We start from the raw sequence: 6,677 nt of genomic DNA, 5'->3' as shown, positions 1-6,677 counted from the left end.
GGGAGGAGTGCACCAAAATGAGGGTGTAGCGTGCAAAAGCGACATGAAACTGCTTGTGCCCAGCAAGGGAGAACAACAGTGAGGAGCCCCGTAAGAGGCATGCAACAGGGTATAGATGGGAATGGTGGAGGGCTATGGGGAGATTACAGATGCCCCTGTAGATAATCATAGAGAATTCTGGCTTTTATTTTGAGTAGGGTAAGAGCAGTGGAGGATTTGAGTAGAGGGACGATGTGATCTGACTTAGGGTTACTGTAACTCTGACTGCTTTGTAGGGAAGAGACTGATGTGGGACAAGGGTGAAATCAGGGAGAGTGGTTAGGAGGCCATTGCAATAATCCAGGCTGGTGGCAGTGGAGTAGGGTTGCCACATTTAGCAAATAAAAATACAGGACACCCAGTTAAATTTGAATTTCAGGTAAACAATATTTTTTGTATGTCTCATCCAACATTGGGAAATTCAAATTTTACTTGGTATTCTATTTTATCTGGCAACCCTCCAGTTGCCAGAAAGGAGGGAGTGAGGAGTGGTCAAATTCTAGATATATTTTGAAGGAATTAGTTTAGTATTTGCTGACAGACTGGATGTGAGACTAAGAAAAGGGAATTGAGGAGGACTTAGATTTTGGCCTAAGCGCCTGGAAGATGAAATCGTCCTTAAATAAAACGGGAAGACCACAGGAGGAGAGTGTTTAGGGGAAATTATGAGGATCTTGGCTTTGAACATTGTCTTAGTCCATTTTGTGTTGCTATAACTGAATACCACAGCGAGGTGACTTAAATAAATTTATTTCTCACAGTTTTTGAGGCTGGAAAGTTCAATATCAAGGTACCAGTATCTGGAGCTCACTTTTATAGCAACCCACTCTAGTGATAATGAATTCACTTCTGAATGCACTCCAGTTTACCCACTTACATTAATCTATTCATGAGGCTGGAGTACTCATGGCCTAATCACCTCTTAACAATGCTACCTCTTAATACTATCACAATGGTAATTAAATTTCAACATAAGTTTTTGGAGGGGACATTTAAACCATAGCATTCAGCTATGTGGATTCAGCATGTGAAAGCTGCATATACGGATGCCCAGTTTTTCATATATGCTAGTTCTGCAGGGCTGGCTTCTGGACTTGAGTGTGTGTAGATTTTGGTATATTGTTGGGATCGGGCTGTGTCCTGGAACCAATCCCCAACATATGCAGAGGGACAACTGTAGTTCCCTTAACTGAGGTTAATGATTACTAGTTGTATGAAGGGATCACCCCAAAATTTTATACTTTCCTTCTGAAAGAATTTTGGTGATGAAGAGCTATAATCTGAAAGGGGCTTTTTCTGAGAGTTTATGGAGGAAAGTAACACAGATGAAATTATGCTTTTTGGCCGGGCGCGGTGGCTCAAGCCTGTAATCCCAGCACTTTGGGAGGCCGAGATGGGCGGATCACAAGGTCAGGAGATCGAGACCATCCTGGCTAACACGGTGAAACCCCGTCTCTACTAAAAAAATACAGAAACCTAGCCGGGCGAGGTGGCGGGCGTCTGTAGTCCCAGCTACTCGGGAGGCTGAGGCAGGAGAATGGCGTGAACCCGGGAGGCGGAGCTTGCAGTGAGCTGAGATCCGGCCACTGCACTCCAGTCTGGGCGACAAAGCAAGACTCTGTCTCAACAACAACAACAAAAAAAGGCCGGGCGCGGTGGCTCAAGCCTGTAATCCCAGCACTTTGGGAGGCCGAGACGGGCGGATCACGAGGTCAGGAGATCGAGACCATCCTGGCTAACACGGTGAAACCCCGTCTCTACTGAAAAAAATACAAAAAACTAGCCGGGCGAGGTGGTGGGCACCTGTAGTCCCAGCTACTCGGGAGGCTGAGGCAGGAGAATGGCGTAAACCCAGGAGGCGGAGCTTGCAGTGAGCTGAGATCCGGCCACTGCACTCCAGCCTGGGCCACAAAGCGAGACTCCGTCTCAAAAAAAAAAAAAAAAAAAAAAGAAAAAGAAATTATGCTTTTTTGGGGAAGATGTTACCAGAAAGGGGTCCCAATCCAGACTCCAAGAAAGGGTTCTTGGATCTCTCACAAGAAAATTTGGAGCAAGTCTACAGAGTAGAGTGAAAGCAAGTTTATCAAGAAAGTCAAGAACTGAGCCGGGCACGGTGGCTCACGCCTGTAATCCCAGCACTTTGGGAGGCCAAGGTAGGCAGATCACAAGGTCAGGAGTTGAAGACCAGCCTGGCCAATATGGTGAAACCCTGTCTCTACTAAAAAAAAGATACAAAATATTAGCCGGGCGTGGTGGCAGGTGCCTGTAGTCCCAGTTACTCAGGAGGCTGAGGCAGAAGAATCACTTGAACCCGGAAAACAGAGGTTGCAGTGAGCTGAGATCGCGCCATTGCACGCCAGCTTGCGCGACACAGCGAGACTCCGTCTCAAAAAAATAAATAAAATAAAAAGAACTAAAGGAATGGCTACTCCATAGAGCAGCCCCAAAAGCTGCTGGTTGGCTATTTTCATGGTTATTTCTTGATCATATGCTAAACGAGGGGTGGATTATTCATCAAGTTTCTGGGAAAGGGGTGGAGATTTCCAAGAACAGAGTTCCTCTTCCTTTTAGACCATATAGGGTAACTTCTGGATGTTGCCATGACATTTGTAAACTGTCATAGTGCTGGCTGGAGTGTCTTTTAGCATGCTAATGCGTTATAATTAGCTATGACATGTGGTGAGGACGACCAGAGGTCACTTTTTTTTTTTTTTTTGATATTCTGTCACTCAGGCTGGAGTGCAGTGGTGCGATCTCTGCTCACTGCAACCTCGCCTCCTGGTTTCAAGCGATTCTCCCACCTCAGCCTCCTGAGTAGCTGAGATTACAGGCGCCTGCCAACATGCCCGGCTAATTTTTGTATATCTTTAGTAGAGATGGGGTTCCGCCATGTTGACCAGGCTGGTCTCGAATTGCTGATCTCAAGTGCTAGGATTACAGGCATGAACCACTATGCCTGGCCGTAATTTTTTTTTTTTTTTTGAGACAGAGTTTGCTCTGTTACAAAGGCTGGAGTGTGGAGTACAGTAGCACGATCTCTGCTCATTGCAACCTCCACCTCCTGGTTCATGGTTTTCTCCTGCCTCGGCCTCCTGAGTAGCTGGGATTACAGGAGTGAGCCACCACACCTGGTCAATATATATATATATATATTTTTTGTGAGATGGAGTCTCGCTCTGTCGCCCAGGCTGGAGTGCAGTGGTGGTGCAATCTCAGCTCACTGCCACCTCTGCCTCCTGGGTTCAAGCGATTCGCTTGCCTCAGCCTCCTGAGTAGCTGGGACTACAGGCACATGCGACCACGTCCGGCTAATCTATCTTTCTTTCTTTTCTTTCTTTCTTTTCTTTCTTTCTCTCTTTCTCTCTTTCTCCCTTTCTCCTTCCTTCCTTCCTCTTTCTTTCCTTTCTTTCTCTTTCTCTCTTTTTCCTTCCTTTTCTCCTTTCCTTTCCCTTCCTTCCTCCCTCCCTCCCTCCCTCTCTGCCTCCTTTCCTTCCTCCCTTCCTTCCTTTCCTTCCTTCCCTTCCTTCCTTCCACGGAGTCTCGCTCTGTCGCCCAGGCTGGAGTGCAGTGGTACGATCTTGGCTCACTGCAAGCTCTGCCTCCCAGGTTCCCACCATTCTCCTGCCTCGGCCTCCCAAGTAGCTGGGACTACAGGCGCCCGCCACCATGCCCAGCTAATTTTTTGTATTTTTAGTAGAGACGGGGTTTCACCATGTTAGTCAGGATGGTCTCGATCTCCTGACCTCTTGATCCACCCGTCTCGGCCCCCCAAAGTGCTGGGATTATAGGCGTGAGCCTCCGGCGCCTGGCCTCATTTTTGTGTTTTTAATAGAGACAGGGTTTCACCATGTTAGCCAGGCTGGTTTCGAACTCCTGACTTCAAGTGATCCACCCACCTTGGCCTCCCAAAGTGCTGGGATTACTGGTATGACCACTGTGCCGGGCCCAGAGGTCGCTTTAATTGCCATCTTGGATTTGTCAAATTTTGGCCAGCTACTTAATGCATTCTTTGTGATGAGCAGGGCCTTTGTGACTTGTATCGTTGATGACCTGTCTCATCCTGTGACTAAGAATGACTAACCTCCTGGGAATGCAGCTCAGGTCCCAGCTTCATTTTCCCTAGCTCTTATTCAAGATAGAGTTGCTCTGGTTCAAATGCCTCTGACACGCTGGGCGCAGTGGCTCACACCTGTCATCTCAGTACTTTGGGAGGCCAAGGTGGGTGGATCACCTGAGGTCAGGAGTTCAAGACCAGCCTGACCAACATGGTGAAACCCCATCTCTACTAACACTATAAAAATTAGCCAGATGTGCTGGCAGATGCCTGTAATCCCAACTACTCGGGAGGCTGAGGCAGGAGAATCACTTGAATCCAGGAGGCAAAGGTTTCAGTGAGCTGAGATTGTGCCATTGCACTCCACCTTGGGTGACGGAGCAACACTCTGTCTCAAAAAAAGAAAAAAAAAATGCCTCTGACAAAAAATGTGTGGAATACAGGTGGACAGATGAAAGGGGGTAGGAAAAGCAAAGCTCATCTGCTTTAGTTTGTTACTTGATGACTGGTTATGTTATTACCTTGTTTCATGTTGAAACTAGATCATGCATCAGCCAGCCCTGTGTTCTCAGAGCATTTTTTCTTTCTGTTGAGGTTTTCCTTTTCTTTTCTTTTCTTTCTTTCTTTTTTTTTTTTTTTTTAGAGACAGGGTCTTGCTTTGTTGCCTGGACTGGAGTGAAGTTTTGGGATCATAGTTTACTGAAGCCTTGAACTCCTGGGCTCAAGTGATCCTGCCGCCTCAGCCTCCCGAGTAGCTGAGACTACAGGTTTATGTCACCATGTCTAGCTTGTTTGTTTATTTAAATTTATTTAAATTATTTTCTGGCTGGGTGCGGTGGCTCACGCCTGTAATTCCAGCACTTTGGGAGGCCGAGGCAGGCGGATCACGAGGTCAGGAGATCGAGACCATCCTGGCTAACACGGTGAAACCCTGTCTCTACTGAAAATACAAAAACAAAATTTAGCCGGATGTGGTGGCAGGCACCTGTAGTCCCAGCTACTCGGGAGGCTGAGGCAGGAGAATGGCGTGAACCTGGGAGGTAGAGCTTGCAGTGAGCTGAGATCGTGCCACTGCACTCCAGTCTGGGCAACAGAGTGAGACTTTGTCTCAAAAAAAAAAAAAAATTTTTTTAAAAATTTTTTGACATAGTTTGAGAGATAATTTTTTGAGATTTTTTTTTTTCTCTGTCACTCAAGCTAGAGTACAGTGGCACAATCTTAGTTCACTACAGCCTTGACCTCCTGGGCTCAAATGATCCTCCCATCTCAGCCTCCCAAGTAGGTGGGACTATAGGCTTGTGCCACCACACCCTGCTAATTTTTTTTTTTTTTGAGGTGGAGTCTCACTCGATTGCCAAGGCTGGAGTGCAGTGGCACAATCTCGGCTCACTGCAACCTCCGCCTTGCGGGTTCAAGCGATTCTCCTGCCTCAGCAGATCACTTGAAGCCAGGAGTTTGATACCAGCCTGGCCAACATAGCAAAACCCCATCTCTACTAAAAATACAAAAAATTAGCTGGGCATGGTGGCACACACCTGTAATCCCTGTAATCCCAGCTACTCGGGAGGCTGAGGCACAAGAATCACTTGAACTCAGAGGCGGGGTAGCGGTGAGCCGAGATTGCACCATTGCAATCTGGGTGACAGAGCCTGGGTGACAGAGCATAACTCTGTCTAAAAAAAAAAAAAAAAAAATTAATGGAACATATACACACAAACACACAATTTTTTTTTTTTTTTTTTTTTTTTTTTGAGAGGGAGTCTTGCTCTGTCGCCCAGGCTGGAGTACAGTGGCTCAATCTTGGCTCACTGCAAGCTCTGCCTCCTGGGTTCACGCCATTCTACTGCCTCAGCCTCCTGAGTAGCTGGGACTGCAGGTGCCCACCAGCATGCCTGGCTAATTTTTTTGTAGTTTTAGTAGAGACGGGGTTTCACCGTGTTACCCAGGATAATCTCCTGACCTCGTGATCCACCTGCCTTGGCCTCCCAAAGTGCTGGGATTACAGGCGTGTGCCACTGCGCCCAGCCACACACACACACAATTCTGTATGCTACTTAAAAAGTGTGCCTGGTCAACATGGTAAAACCCTGTCTCTACAAAAAAAAAAAAAAAAAGAGTAAAAAGGGGCTGAGTGAGGTGTCTCAGGCCTGTAATCCCAGCACTTTGGGAAGCTAAAGCAGGCATATCCCTTGAGTTTAGGAATTTGAGACGAGCCTGGGAAATGTGGTAAGACCCCATCTCTATTATATAAATTTTTTTTTTTTTTTGAGACGGAGTTTTGCTCTTGTTGCCCAGGCTGGAGTGCAGTGGAGAGATCTTGGCTCACTGCAACCTCCGCCTCCCCAGTTCCAGCAATTCTCCTGCCTCAGCCTCCTGAGTTGCTGGGATTACAGGCACCTGTCACCACGCCCAGCTAATTTTTTGTATTTTTAGTAGAGACAGGGTTTCTTCATGTTGGCCAGGCTGGTCTCAAACCCCTGACCTCAGATGATCAACCTGCCTCTGCCTCCCAAAGTGCGGGGATTACAGGTGTGAGCCACTGCGCCTGGCTTTTTTTTTTTTTTTTTTTTTTTTTTTTTTTTTT

This window comes from Theropithecus gelada, chromosome 19 (genome assembly GCF_003255815.1).
Source record: "Theropithecus gelada isolate Dixy chromosome 19, Tgel_1.0, whole genome shotgun sequence".
Classification (NCBI taxonomy): Eukaryota; Metazoa; Chordata; class Mammalia; order Primates; family Cercopithecidae; genus Theropithecus; species Theropithecus gelada.
Note: the sequence above shows the minus strand (reverse complement) of the source record.